At 38.4% G+C, this 14,618-nt stretch overlaps 1 protein-coding gene across 4 annotated transcripts in view; it reads right to left on the reverse strand.

Annotated features, from left to right (window-relative positions):
- fut8a (fucosyltransferase 8a (alpha (1,6) fucosyltransferase)) overlaps positions 1–14,618 on the reverse strand; it is an 82,458-nt gene that overhangs the window by 46,512 nt on the left and 21,328 nt on the right. For 3 of the 4 annotated variants that reach the window (XM_057344494.1, XM_057344496.1, XM_057344495.1), the window contains exon 2: positions 7,012–7,071. The exons of the other annotated variant lie outside the window; for it this stretch is intronic. The gene's annotated coding sequence lies outside the window, so the exon portion shown is untranslated. The remainder of the gene's footprint in view (positions 1–7,011; positions 7,072–14,618) is intronic. 4 annotated transcript variants of the gene reach the window in all.

Consider the following 14,618-nt stretch of genomic DNA (forward strand, 5'->3'; position numbering starts at 1 on the left):
TTCTGTTAAAGGGGACATTAGTGGACGACTGGATTTTTGAAATAGCCAATAATATTGTTATATGTTAGATAATGTAATTGAACACAACAGAAAATTGATAAACGAATATCTTTAAGATTTCATTATACATGTCTTAAAAATAAAAATGAAACTGTAAGTGCTTCTGGTCCAGTGTTCACATATGGCGAAGTCATCTTTAGTACACTAAAATTTGTGTCAAATGCACACATTTGTAACTACACAGGCCTGTTATGTTGTTTTCCTTGAAGCGACTGCATTAGATCATTTCTTGCAATTACGTATATTTTACTGACAGACCTTGTAAGAACACCTTATAGCCTTCCCCAAGAAGTCAGTACAAAGCCATATTTTGTCTTAATGGAAAAGGCACTAGATGTCGAGCATCACTGCAGTGGTCCCTGGAAGGGCATCAAATCTGTTTAATGTCAAGTTAGCTTACTGAGGCTGTATGATAGAGCAGATGAGGATAGAGTCAAGGCTTGTTCTTTTTTTATGAGCTAATACAACACATGACCTTCACTCCATCATGTGTGCTAGAGATGCTTGCCAGAATACGACAGAAAGAGAGAAACAGAGAAAAAGGCAAACTCTCATTTTGCCCTGAGTTAAGAACCAGCATTATTTGATTATGATTTGTACTAAGAAATGTGTGAAGGGATTCAAATAAATATAAATAAAGGGTCACACTCATGTCATTCCAAACCTGTATGACTTTCTTTTGCAGAACACAAAAGAGGATATTTTGAAAAATGTCGGTAACCCCATTGACTGGACACAAAACCAGTGAGACATTTCTCAAAATATCTTCTAGTCAGGTTTTGAATGACATAAGAGTGAATAATTAATAAGATTGTCAGTACAGTACAATATACTTTACTATATGTGATCGTCTACAAAACGTATTATAGTATACTAAACACCTTCAGATAAAGAAGGTAAAATAAAGATGTGAGACTGGGGTGCGAGAAGCAACGTAATGTTGGAAGTGTTTAGAGACAAAAAACTTGACAGTCTCAAACACTCCATTTGCGTCTCTATGAGTGAGAGAATGGTATGCGTTCCTGACGTGGTGATTACACTCCTTCACTGTCAAACAACCCTACACAAGACTCCCGAAAATAAGAAACAAAACAATGAAAAAGCAGTGTTTAGACAGTTGAAAGTACAATCGATCACAACTTTTAAAATCCTGGGACAAGATAATGAAAGAGAAAGAGAAACCTAAAGGCCCCCAACCGAAAGATGGAGAACACAAATCAATTACCTCCACTTTCTTCAAGTATGCTCCCTTCAAAGTGGAGCTGCAAGCAATTAGCTGAACGAGTTGTTTCGCGTGTTAGGAATTGAGTGAGATGTCCTTCCACGTGCTTTAATGTAGTCTCTGGACAGTCCGGGCAGTTGTTTGAAATCGGTCTCGGAGAATCTTCTCTGGCTTACGCACTTCTATTGATCTGAGCATTGCTTGGTTAATAAGGAGTCGGTCTCGGTGAAGAGCGCAGCGCTAATCGGTTTGTGACTGCCTCTGAGACATGAATGAACACCTTAAAACCTGTGTGAGGCTGAGCGGGCGTGTCAGAACTCTGCCCATCTTCACACCTCCGACTCTGTTGAGAGCGCTGACGCGAGAGCATGCGTCATGCTTTTACTCACCCACATGTCATTCCAAATCTGTATGACTTTCTTTCTTCTGCAGAACACAAAAGAAGATATTTTGAGGAACGTTGGTAACCAAACAACATCGGACCCCATTGATTTCCATTGTATGGACACAAAACCACGGAGGCGTTCCTCAAAATATCTTCATCTGTGTTCCACAGAAAAAAAGAGTCATATAGGTTTTAAATGACATGAGAGTGAATAAATGATGACAGAAATTTTATTTTTGGGTGAACTATCCCTTTAACCAGGCACTGGTTCCATCTCCCATTTATCTCAAGTGCTGCTACTTTTAGGGTTTCTGTGCCAGCCATCTTAGTCACAATAGGGTTCTGGCTGATCCTGGCACATCACATCCAAACGCTCTTGTCTAAGCAAAACTGGCTCCCCTGGTGTCTCCAAACAATGGAGGGCAGTGATCTCTGACAGCTACCCTCAAGGCCATCGCCTGAATAAAAAAAAGAAAACAAAAGAGGTGGGTGACCACAGTCCAAACATCTAATCTTAGAGCCACACAAAAAGGAGGCGATGCCTTCTTCGAATTTCAGTTTCTCAAAGGTTGTCAAGCGCTGGATGTGGATGGAGGAAGCTGGGGGTGGACATAAGCCGGCATGCCGAAGGGGTGTTGCAGAGTCTGGGCCTGCTCCCAGTTTGTGCCGTTACAGCCTGGAGAGCAAACAACTACACACCACACAAACAAACATGACCAGTGCCTGCACAAACGTTATGTCCAATCTCATAAACAAGCCAATCTCTGTCTGTACCGTTTATGGCTGCTATGATATGGGTTTTCTAGCAAATAGACACAGCGTGCAGGAATGTCAACATCACAGCATTCTTCCGGATGATGTAGGTCAGCTCACATCCCGTTCTTCCTCTGCACCGCTGGAGCAGCAGTCAGCTCACGTGGGCTCTGGTGAAAAACGTTTGCCCAGCCAGCAGCTTCAAAGCAAATATGCAGTGTATATTTCAGAAAAGGCGCTTCCACATGACTAAGCCTTTTCTGAGAATATTTAAACGTCTGGGGCTCCAACAGTCATCCAACAGCAATGTGAAAGACTAACAGCATGACAAGCCACATGATTAAATTTAAAAGACATAAAATAGGAAACAAATATATTTATATATTTCTAAAAATAGTTACAAAAAAACCCGCCAAATTTTCTCCCAGAGCCAGAACCACTACAATAAACAGACCACAAACTCTTACCTGTCCTGATCTACAAGTCTTGTTTTTTTATGGGTGTCACATGCTGCTCCTATGGGTGGGACATTTTTATGGTCTTTAATTTTGAAGTTCTTGTTTACGACATGGGATTGTTTCTTCGCACCAACCCTAAATGCATGTAGGTGTGTCTAATGTAATCATCATTTCCAATACACTTCTGTTAATGTATCTGCCATTGTTCTTTGATAAGTACTATGTGTTGTAACATCACTGCTTTCATGTTTTACATTCCAGTTCTTTGTCACTGTACCATTAACATTTTAGCTGGTAATATCACGTCTCATATATCTCCAGTGACGACACTGGTGAGGGGAAGGCTTCTGATTTCATGACTTATTACATCAGTATGTCATTGCATGCTGATAATTGCAGTATGTTACTCCATGTTGATTATCTTTTTTAATTATAAATAAATAACACCCCAACATATTTGAATTTTAGCATTAAGGCATTTCAAAAGAAAAGCTCATTGTTCCATTGTCCAAACACCAGTAGTCACTAAACTTTGACGTATGTGCTTTAATGATCTGTGTCACTATATATGTTGATGTCTGGCATTGTAAAGACATTCTATAAGTTCTGTGCATATACATTATATGCATGGGCTTTTCCAAAATTCAACTGGATTGAAGGTTTATTTTAAACCTTCACAGTGTCACTGGAGTTTAAAACCACCTTAACACAAACATTCATAGGCGGATGCATCCACATACAGTCAGTCAGATAAAATGTATCTTAAATGCCCTGTGGTCTATTTAGGTGATTACGCTAGACCTGGTTTATGTAATTACTTCAGTATTTTCAGAAAGGTAACAGCAGACAGTGCTGTTAAACTCAATAAAAAGGCCGTTCACCCCTGCCATACGGATAAGTGTATGTTAAGTGTTCTCAAAAGAGATGCCGTGAGCTCCATTTATTGGTATTTAGTGAAGGGAGATCCTCTAAGCACTGTCCAGCAAAAAAGCCAACACCTCGTGAAGACCACTAACAGCTGTTGCTAAGCAACTTCAGGATCTGCAGGAGGGCAAATCCTCTTTAAATACACAGAATATCACATGCACGCAATTTCAGTGGTACAATGCAACATGCAAATAGACCATTTTGTTTACAAAACAGGTTTGATCTGAGCTTTTTTTAATCAAATACGATCAGGACTTTTGCATTAGTTAAATAATTCATGGATGTGGTTGGTCTGTCCCACAAGCATGGTTAAAATAATTTTGCGTGCACATGATGGTGGTTTGTCCAGCATGTATGAAACAGTGCTGTATGCTGGAGAGAGAGAGTGACTGCTGGTTTGTGTTATGGCAATATACTGTAAGTTACTTTGAGGCAGTCTTTGCATTGTGTTTGCATTGTGAAAGAAATAAGCTTTCTATTGATATGTGGCGGAACAAAAACTGTTTACAAAGCTGGAATCTGAGGGTACAAAAAAAGCAAAATATTGAAAAAATCGCCTTTGAAGTTGTTAATCAGGTGCACTGTAGCAGGCCATCCACTCACAAAAATAAAGTTTTTATACATTTACGGTAGGAAATTTATAAAATATCTTCATGGAACATGATCTTTACTTAATATCCTAATGATTTTGGGCATAAAAGAAAAATCTGTCATTTTTACCCATACCCTGTATTTTTGGCGATTGCTAAAAATGTTCCTGTGCTACTTAAGACTGGTTTTGTTGTCCAGGGTCACAAATAGTTTGGTGAACTTGATCATTGTTTTTAGCTTCTAAGAGTGTTGTATTCAAGGCTCCACTTAACACATACTACAATATTTAATTCCATGATCAAGTTTTCGCCAAAAATCATAGCAGAAAATCGGAGAAAAAAATCTGCTGATTGCATCTGGGGCTGGTAACAAGTGCAAAAGTCTTTTGTCTAGCTGAACGGTGAGTTCCTGATTAAAAGCCAGTGATTACAGGTAGGAAGTTAAAACATCTCTGTATCTGAGATGATGATAATATGTGTGTGTGTGTGTGTGTGTCTGTGTGTTCATGTTTGTATATCCCGGTGGGGACCTAAACCTGAATACACACCAACACATGGGGACTCGTGTCACCGTGGGGACCAAAATTGAGGTCCCCAGGGGCAAAAAAGCTAATAAATTGTACAGAACAATATTTTTTACAAATCTAAAAATGCAAAAAGTGTTCTATGATCTTTAGGTTTAGGGGTTGGGTTAGGGATATGGGATAGAATATACAGTTTGTACTGTATAAAAACATTACGCCTATGGACTGTCCCCACGGGGATAGTCAACCAAAGCCTGTGTGTGCGTGTGTGTGTTGCTCCTTTTCATAAAGTAAAAAGGTGAAACATGATAGAAGTCTAGCTGCTTTTTTGACTTTCTGTGTTGCTTGCATCCAACAGTGTAAATGTAATAAATTAAAATGAAGTAAATTAGAACCTTGTGTGACAGTTTGTCAGACAGAATAGTATCTGACAGCCTTATTACTGTATATGCACAGCACACACCTCCAAGCTGCCATTACAGAGCTTTTTTTGAGATAATGTTTTGAAAATAAATGTAGAAGTGATTCTTCTGTTCTCAGGTGTGATCTTTACATACAAAGTATTGCTCAAAGAGACCTACAAGATTTCTAATTTCAGAAAATCTAGTCTCACATTAGTTTTCCAGGCCCCGTTTACATGATACCGATGTAGTGAAAACAGAAACGTTCGTCCTTTGCGTTTTAGAAAAGTTTCACATACACATAACACTGCTGTCAAAAGAATCTGCGTTTACAAAGATCCACAAAAACGACTAAAAACGCATGTCAGGCCAGTGGATGACGATATCACCTTACTTATAGCCAGTCCCCCAAAACGCTGTTAGATCTCTTTACGTACACACACAAGATCTCTTAACAGTAATTTACTGGTTATTTATCATGAGACACAATCATCACATTTAGTCATTTAACAGACATCATCACATTGCACATCACACGTCTCAATCAATTAAACAATATTAACACTTGCCATTGCCATCTATCATGCTGGCATGAAAGAGGAAACTGAAATAGAGGATGTAGCAAATTTAGACCAGAATTACGAGTTCTCTAGGTGGAAGTTGTCATGTTAGTATGTTCGTGTCTAAGGATGTATAAATTTCAAGACATTTCCTAATCCCAGTTCTGCTTTACGATCTACATGAAGTCCTGCAGGTGAGGTCTTATGAATTTAGTAGGTTCCAACTTTTCCTAGCAACTCTGCTTAGCGCTAAAAGAAAAGCCCGTAAGAATGTTACAGAGACATGCAGGTGAAACATTAGACTTGATGATGTCTGTCATTTTAAACAGGAAAAAAACGAAGAGCCACATCCTGAGTGTCTATCTTTAGGAAAGGCGAATAATGAAACTCTTGAGCTATGAGATGTGACACATTTGCCCCCTGACTGTGGCGTCAGATGGAGGGAATGCAGAAAAAGAGAGCGAGAAAAAGAGAGGAAGAGTGTTTTCAGGGGGTTTAGGGAGAATGAGGCTGAGAGGCTCCTGTCATGCTCTAGTTGGCTTGCTGAAAGATGCTTGAGACACGTTTAAGAGGGTGGGGGGGGATGTCTGTGCTGGGATTCTCCTTCACTGAGCAGCTTTGAGTCTGGACAGAGACAGCAGTAACAGGCCAGACTCACTCAGTACTTTCACAACCCACATGGAGGACAACATTCACTCACTGAGAGAGAAACATTACCAAACACGGCCTCATGTTCAATGCTGCCAGACCTGTAATACGCACACTCGCTGCAAAGTGTGTAGAAAGAATATATGTGGACACAAAAAAATACTTCAGCAGATGTACACATACAAACATGCATCTTTAATATGGATTAAAGTGATAGTTCACACTAAAATGAAAACTCTGTCATCTTCTTGTGATTTCAAACCTGTATGACTTTCTTTCCTCAGCAGAACACCAAGAATGTTGGTAACCAAACAACGGCGGTACCCATTTACTTCTATATAGACACTAAACCAATGCAAGTCAATGGGTAACCAACATTCGGTTACCAACATTCTTCAAAACAACTTTTAATTTGTGTTCTGGTTGACAAATATTTATCGCAGTAAAACAAGCAACCAAAATGTGTATGCAGATCCCACTTACCAGACTATGCGTCCCGTAAATATGCTTAGCTGTGACACATGCGGACGGTTCTCTCTCCTCCTGTAACACACACACACACACACACACAAAAATTCACATCACTGACACACAGTAAATATTCTCTCGTTTTTTTTTAGAGTCAGCAAAAAAAGAACTCTTAGACAGGGGTAATTTGTCTTCTCCTCAAGGGTATTCATGGAGGACCGGAAAGAGCATCTGGGTAAGTGACAAGTTACCGCATAAAGTAAAACCGTAAAAGTTTTGAGGGGAAGGGTGCGTATGAGATGCCCGCTGTTTCAATCACAAACGGGTGCTGATGCTGAGGGCTCAAAACAGCGACACCCACTCTCCCCTGCTGCCGTGGCAACAGAACTTAGGATGGATGGTGCCATCAGCTGTAACAGAAACCCATTAAGCAAGGCTCAGTTCCAAAGCAATGACATACATACACACACATGCTGTATAAACACCTTTAAAGAGATCAAGTAGCAGAAATGGTAGAATATCTGGCTTCAATGCTTATGAAACACACAAAAATGACTGTAATGCCACAAAGTTTACATTTAAGGAATCCTTTAAATGCACTGTTGCATTGGAAAAAGTATCTGTCAAATGCATAAATGTAAACACAAACTTAAATGTATAAATGAAAATAATAATTTAGATACAACATGGCAAATAAGGCAAAACCATTTTCACAGTGGGGATGTGAAAATAATTCTTACTTCATTGCAAAACACCCAAAGCTGGGAGAGTTGATGCCAAATCCTATGCTAGAGATATTAGATATAGAGGCTAGTTATGTTTTATTAAATGCTCTCTGCCAGAGCTAGTGCACCTACGAGATGCTGGTGCTTAATATTTCAGCGGCAGACATTGGAATTCTGACTGTGGTGAAGGGGAGATATGTGGCTGCTGTCTCCACAAAGTCCAATCCGAATGATTTATGAGGGGTTTGGTCATTGGCATCCCAGTCAGTCGCCAGGATGTCGTCCGGCGCTCTGTTTGCTCATACAGTTTGGGATGACAAATTCTTTGCACAAGAAATGTAGCAAGTCGTGCCTGCTGCGATTCACATCTCATGATTTTTTGCACATAAACCATTCATACCAAAGGGTGAATAAATGATGAATTTTCATTTTTGGGTGAACTATCACTTTAAATATGTTTGCACAGATGCATGAAGGTAAGGCCACTTATTTGTGATGCATTGTTTTGCTTTCAAATCTTGTTGTGACAAAAACTCTTGTGACACAAAATCAGTGCGAATAAGCTTCCATAAGCCCTGCGATCTGCGGTTCTCGCCTTTGAGGCGGCAATGTTTAGCGCACATGCACTAACCAAAGCAAATGTCATCAAACTCATTAGAAGCACTGACTGCTGAGCAGAGCCTTTTACTGCAGTAAGTCAGCAGTGTTGGAGATCAAAGGTGAAACCAAAGGTAAAGTGTCAGCGAGGATGTGATGGGCACCACTGTAATCTGTTTATCCTCAAACTGTGCAGGCGCTGCAGACTAGTACCTTTCATACAAGCGTACGGGGGACGGGACGGAGGGACACCGAAACACCCCTGCAGTGTGTTTGCACTGTCAATGTGTGTGGAGCTGCTAGGTATAAACGCATGCACACGGATCTCACTGGAGAAGGTAGAAGCACAGATGGGCATTTCTGGATGAATGCGTCTCCTGGAGGGGTCAAAAGCGGTGGGCGGTGTTGGCAGACCTATAATACTGCTGCACCAGCACATTGCGAACACACATGCTTAACAAACATATGCCTTCATTGAGAAGTGTATATGGGCATAACAAGAGATCTTGGCCTTATTGAGCTAATGCTGAATTTTGCTTTTACGATTGCTCTTTAGTTTCGTATTTAGCATACAGTTAGCTTGACTTGGGTCACGACAGCACAGCAGAGATGCACAGATATTACGTTTTTCTACCGATACCAATATTCACATATTATTCATAGTGGAATCTGCCGATGCTGATTTTGAAGATTTAATTCATATTAAAATTCAATTATAAAATTTAATATTTAGTAACTTTCTGAATGTTACTAATTCATATAATGACAAATTATATTGAACAAACTGGTGATGCTTCTTAAAGGGATACTCCACCCAAAAATCATTTACTCACCCTCTGTTCCAAACCTCAATACATTTCTTTGTTAGTTGTTAGCAACTAGAACTGTTTGCTCTCTTAAATTCCTCAAAATATCTTTTCTGTTCAACAGAACAAAAAGAATGATGCAATATTTCTACTATGGTAGTCAATGATGTCCCAGAATTGTCAGTTGCTAACATTTACAAATATCTTTCTTTGGGTTCAACAGAAAAGACACATTTATACAGGTTTGGAACAATTGTAATTTTTTGGTGGTGTATCCCTTTAATGTTTTCAGTCAGAGCACAAATTCATTGCATTTTCCTGTCCCCTTTTGATGGACAGGATATATTGACCCTGATCATCAGCTGTTTTAAAACGGCCAATAGCCATCCGTGTGAAAAATTGCTTTAATCGATACCGATTATTGGCCGATTCTTAAGAATTAAACACAGTTTTTTGACCATTGGTGAGAAAAACAATTCAAGATGTATGACTGTGCCTTACAACAACACAATGAGAATTGTACTATATACAGATTTTAAGTAAGACTGCAAAGCGTGTATGCGGCACAAGTTTCAGTGTGTTTCTGAGGTCCTACACAGATGAGCCAAAGAAAAAGGAAGTAGAAAGAGAGAAAAGTGCAGGGTGGACTGAAATAGTCTGAAACAAAACCTTGTTTGGAAATAAGTCTTGTTTCTTCCTCTCTTCTTCCCACAGACACCATCACAAATGTTTGCACAACAAATGCACGTTTAAAGGAAGGAAATCTTCAAGAAATCATGCACTCCACAATTCAAATGTATTTATTATTTACTCACCCCATTATTGTTCCAAACACATACGCGTTTCCTCTTTCTGTCCCACGAAATAAAACCTTTTTTCAGGACTAGAGCTGTCAATCGCTAACAGTGACAGACTGGCTGTTCTGTACAAAATCTGTCTAAAATATATAAAGGCATACACATGGTCAAAAATACTGTTGCTCCACTCATAAAGACTTTTTAATCTGCTTAAGCTCTATTCGTAATGATAAAAGTAAAACTGTCCAAACTCCTGAACAAAATGTTCTTTTGAGTTGGATTGTTTTAATGAATTGCCTTGGTTGAACTAGTTCACGAAACCAGTCTGAATGATTCATTTATGAACCAGACCGATTCAGCTCTTACTGACTCAATGATTGCGAAGTTTGACAGTTCACTGGAGGGGAAAATGATCACTGAATAATGACTCGAATTTCAGGCTGTTACTTACACAAGAAAACTTAAAATATAGAGCACGAGTCTCATGAACAACATGTCCCTTATAAATACATGGAAAAAAGCCTTTTGTGATTCACGGAAGAAAAAAAATCGGATTTGGAATAACATAAGGAGGAGCAAATAATGACAGAAATTTCATTTTTGGGTGAACTTTTCCTCTGAGTCCGGCAAATGAATGTCTAATGGCTATGAACCAATTCAGTACTGCAAATGTGCGATATATTTTACGCACAGCATAAATTTGCAAACACTCTCTAACTACAGACGGTGTGAAAGAGGTGCCGTGCCATCACTTAGAGCCCTGCAGGCAGTGCAGATGAGGAGTTAAACCACGGAGGTTGGGGTAATTTGCATAGTAGATAATAAGGATGTGTGAGCAGTCATTGGGACTGCAGGTTTCCACTATAAGCATTATGGGAAGGTGAACTGGAGCACCGTGGAACGATAGCCCTAGGGTATTTGAAGGCATATATAATTCCAGTAACATGAAAGTACAGGCACACGTGCACCCTTACGCTTCACTTATTTAATTGACTAACACACTGATGCGTCAAAAGCAAATTGCTCCCATTATAGTCAATAAAGCTATCATCACATTTCCTCAGGTCGATAAGTCCTCAAATAATTGGTATGATTGGTCTGTGTTACTGAATTAAAGTTGAATTCACGGTATAGACAAGATGTAACCTTGCTTATAAATCTGCTGACTGTAAAAATTTAGAGCATCGGGTAATTTATACATGGCGGCATGCATTCATAGAGACAAACGACAATACATGGTGCTGCTAGCTGAGCATGTGAATATTAAGTGATGTTCGTTGTTGAAGTAAGTCGGTTTTAATGAAATGTTGATGAGATTGAGAAGCTCTTGTCTTTTTGGAAAAAGCAAAGCTGGAAGTCAGCTAAATGCGGTTTCTCCTCAGGCCACATTCACCAATTTGTTCCATATTCATCCTGTGGTAAGGCTAGATGTTAAACTGTTTTTTTGCTGGGGGTTTGGCATTCGTACAGCAGTTTTTCAAAGAAAATCCATGATAGCGAGTGGTTAAATCTAAATGTATTGATGAAACAAAATGCGAAAACAAAGGAAGATAATTCTTGTGGCACCAGGTCACCTTTCAGAAGCATGTTAGAAAGCCGCTAGCATTGAATTAGAAGGTCTTACCTCAATAAGATGACAGTCTATTTAAGTAGTACATAATACATTACTGTATGCATTCACACTTCTGAAAACATTTGTTTCTCTACTCAATTTTGTGTCCAAGAAAGCTGTTGACATTGATGGTTGTGTGGCACAATGACTTAAACATGTTAAAAAGCTGTGTGTTGATATTTAATCCCCGTCCTTTCATTATTGTCCCATTAAACAAGGTGTTTAACCTCAGGTTACACCAGTAGGACTGCTGCAATTTATGTACTGTAGGACCATTTGTATGTAAAGCATCCTAAAGTAACTCGATCAGCTGCCCGGGGTTACGGCTTCTAGGTATATGAGGTCAAAATGTATACAAATCTGCATCTGAGTGTTGCATAAATTGAATAGATCAATAGTGTCTTGTTTGACAAATGACAACAATATTATGCCTCTGAGCACACAACCCACACAGGAAGAAAATGAAATGCTTGAGAAACAAGAGCAGGCAGATAAAATGAGTCTGTTAGTAGAAGAGAGGCAACCACAAGCTTACATGCACATTATAGAAGTTGGCACAGCTTTTTGCAGATGATCATTCTAATAGATATGAAAAACTAGCCATCACAATGTTAAAATTGACCTTTATACAATGCAGTAGGGTAAGAGTCCATGCACTGTAAAACATTATAGCATCATTAAGTTATGTCTACTAACAATTTCTATTTAATTCCAATAATCATGACAAGTTTTATATATTAAACTTAAGTTTATACGTTTTTAAAAACTCAAGACTTAAATTTACAAGTTGTCTGAACTACTTATGATTTGTCTCTGGGTAGTCAACACTCATTCAACTCACTTCTGTAAGTTATAAATTAGAAGGAGGGGGTGGGGTGTTTGTTTTCTAAAAGACCCCGGAAAGTTCAGTTACCTCAGGCACCACTAGTGCTGCTCAGCAGCTGAATTGTCATTAATACATGTTATATACGGCGGCAAAGAGGTAAGTTATCATTTTTGTCTTGATTCAATGGTGTTATGATTTATTATATATAAAAGACATTTTTATAATGTTAAAAGAAAGTTTAGCACTTTGACGATGCTCTGCGAGTGCGACGGCGTCACGGCCTGAAAACCTAATCCACGGGTCTATATCGGATAATGTAGTTAGTGAGGGCGTATACAGATTTTAAATGCATAGTAACGTTATGGCATAGTTTGCATTAAATAAATATTTTGATTTTCAGTGTGTGTCAGGGAACGTAAATTAAGATAGCTGGCTGCACTATCAAGGCTAACGTTAAATATTCAGGGGCATGCACGTCTATTTTTATATATCAAAGTAACGTTAAGTAAATGGGTTATGTAGTGTAGTTTTTATGGGGCTCTCAGTTGGACACACAGGTGGACTAACGTTACCAGATTTTGGGAAAGTAACGTTACTCGAGATCTATTTTGTGGATGGAAACATATTTTTATTATCGAACTGTTCAGTGTTCACAGCTGGCTTCTTGGAGCATCGAAGGTGTTATGAGTTTATCAAAAGAGACCCCGCGGTAACTGTGGTGGCGCAACTACATCCCCCTGGTTGCATAAAGTTACCCTGTTGAAGGAAAGCTGCTCGACACCTCGAGGACGTTCACGTTACAATAAGGTGTTGTTAATGTACTGTTTGCCTAATGCTATAATTTTAATACATTTGCTGTAGATTGTGTAGTTCTTTTCTCACTGTACATTGTCTCTTTTTTTTCAACGAAGAAAGAAAATCATAGGTGATGAGCCACTCATCTCTGTAGTCATGGACAGGTGGCCTGCATTATGTGATCAGAGACAGGTAACATGTTTTTTAAATGTGATACATAAATAAACTGTATTGTATTTTAAGTATATTCTGATGACAGTATTTGCTCTGAATTTCAGAATAATTTTCAATTGTACTTACTGTGCCTCAAATTTGCTGTTTTCATTATTCAATTACCTCATTACCAATTTGCTGTCTTATGTGTCTATTTCAGATAAGTGCAAAGTTCAATAGAATAGTCACTACAGGTTTGCTGCAGTCCAGCCGTGGTGGTGGAGGAGACGATTGTTCTTTATAACTTCAGAGATGTGCTCACTGCTTTTGCTACTGCCTAAACCTCCAATATGAAATACTCGTTTGAATTCCTGCAGAAGGTTGTCATGAAGATTAAACCTGACCACTGTTCAGCTCGGATACACGGACTTAGAAATAAACTGCTGAGGTATCCTTTATAGACTGGTGCCAAGCCTTAAAGGAATAGTTTACTTAAATATGAAAATTCTGTCATATTTGTCTTACTTTCATGTCATGCTAGGTGTATATGATATCCATTCTTTAGTGTAACAGAGTTATTGTTTTATAATGCTGTTGATGGATATGCGTGAGGAATGGAAGTCATACACACCTAGGATGACTTGAGGGTGAATCAGTTATAACAGAATTTTCATATTTAAGTAAACTATTCCTTTAACTGGATGGAGATGGTGTGCTGACTTGTATAGGCGTGTTCTGAAAAGGACATTTAAATGCTGGTATATCTGACAGCTTTAGTTACTTGGCTTTGTTAGATTAATTTGTAATTTTGCTTACTTAAATGAAAACTGTCTGATTGTTTTGCACTGTTGATGTTTTGTTAGCATTGAATATATCTGTTTTTATTGCAACTAAGAACGATTTTACTATGTTAATGTTCAGCGTAATAAATGGACAAGTATTGTTTGAACCATTCATATGTCAAAAAGGTATGTGAACTGGTTCATAAAGTACAACTTTAGCTTTTTTACGTATTTGACAACTTGTGTTGTACACAGTCCATTTCTGGTTCCCTAACTTCTTTTTATTCAACTTACTCTTTATCTTTCTCCCAACTAAACATTGAAGAACTCATGTAATATTTAAAAATTGATGTTTTTAGAATTTGTTTGTATGTTGAAATGCATTTTCAAGCCAATGTTAAAATCTGCATAATATGCTTGTTAAAATAAATGGTAAATTTTTGGACTAAAGTTGTAAGTTGATTGTGTGAATAACATTAGTCAATATGAAAATTAATTTAAATAAGATGGGAAATTTAAATTTAACAAC

The sequence above is a fragment of the Triplophysa rosa genome, linkage group LG10 (assembly GCF_024868665.1).
Source record: "Triplophysa rosa linkage group LG10, Trosa_1v2, whole genome shotgun sequence".
In the NCBI taxonomy this organism is placed as follows: Eukaryota; Metazoa; Chordata; class Actinopteri; order Cypriniformes; family Nemacheilidae; genus Triplophysa; species Triplophysa rosa.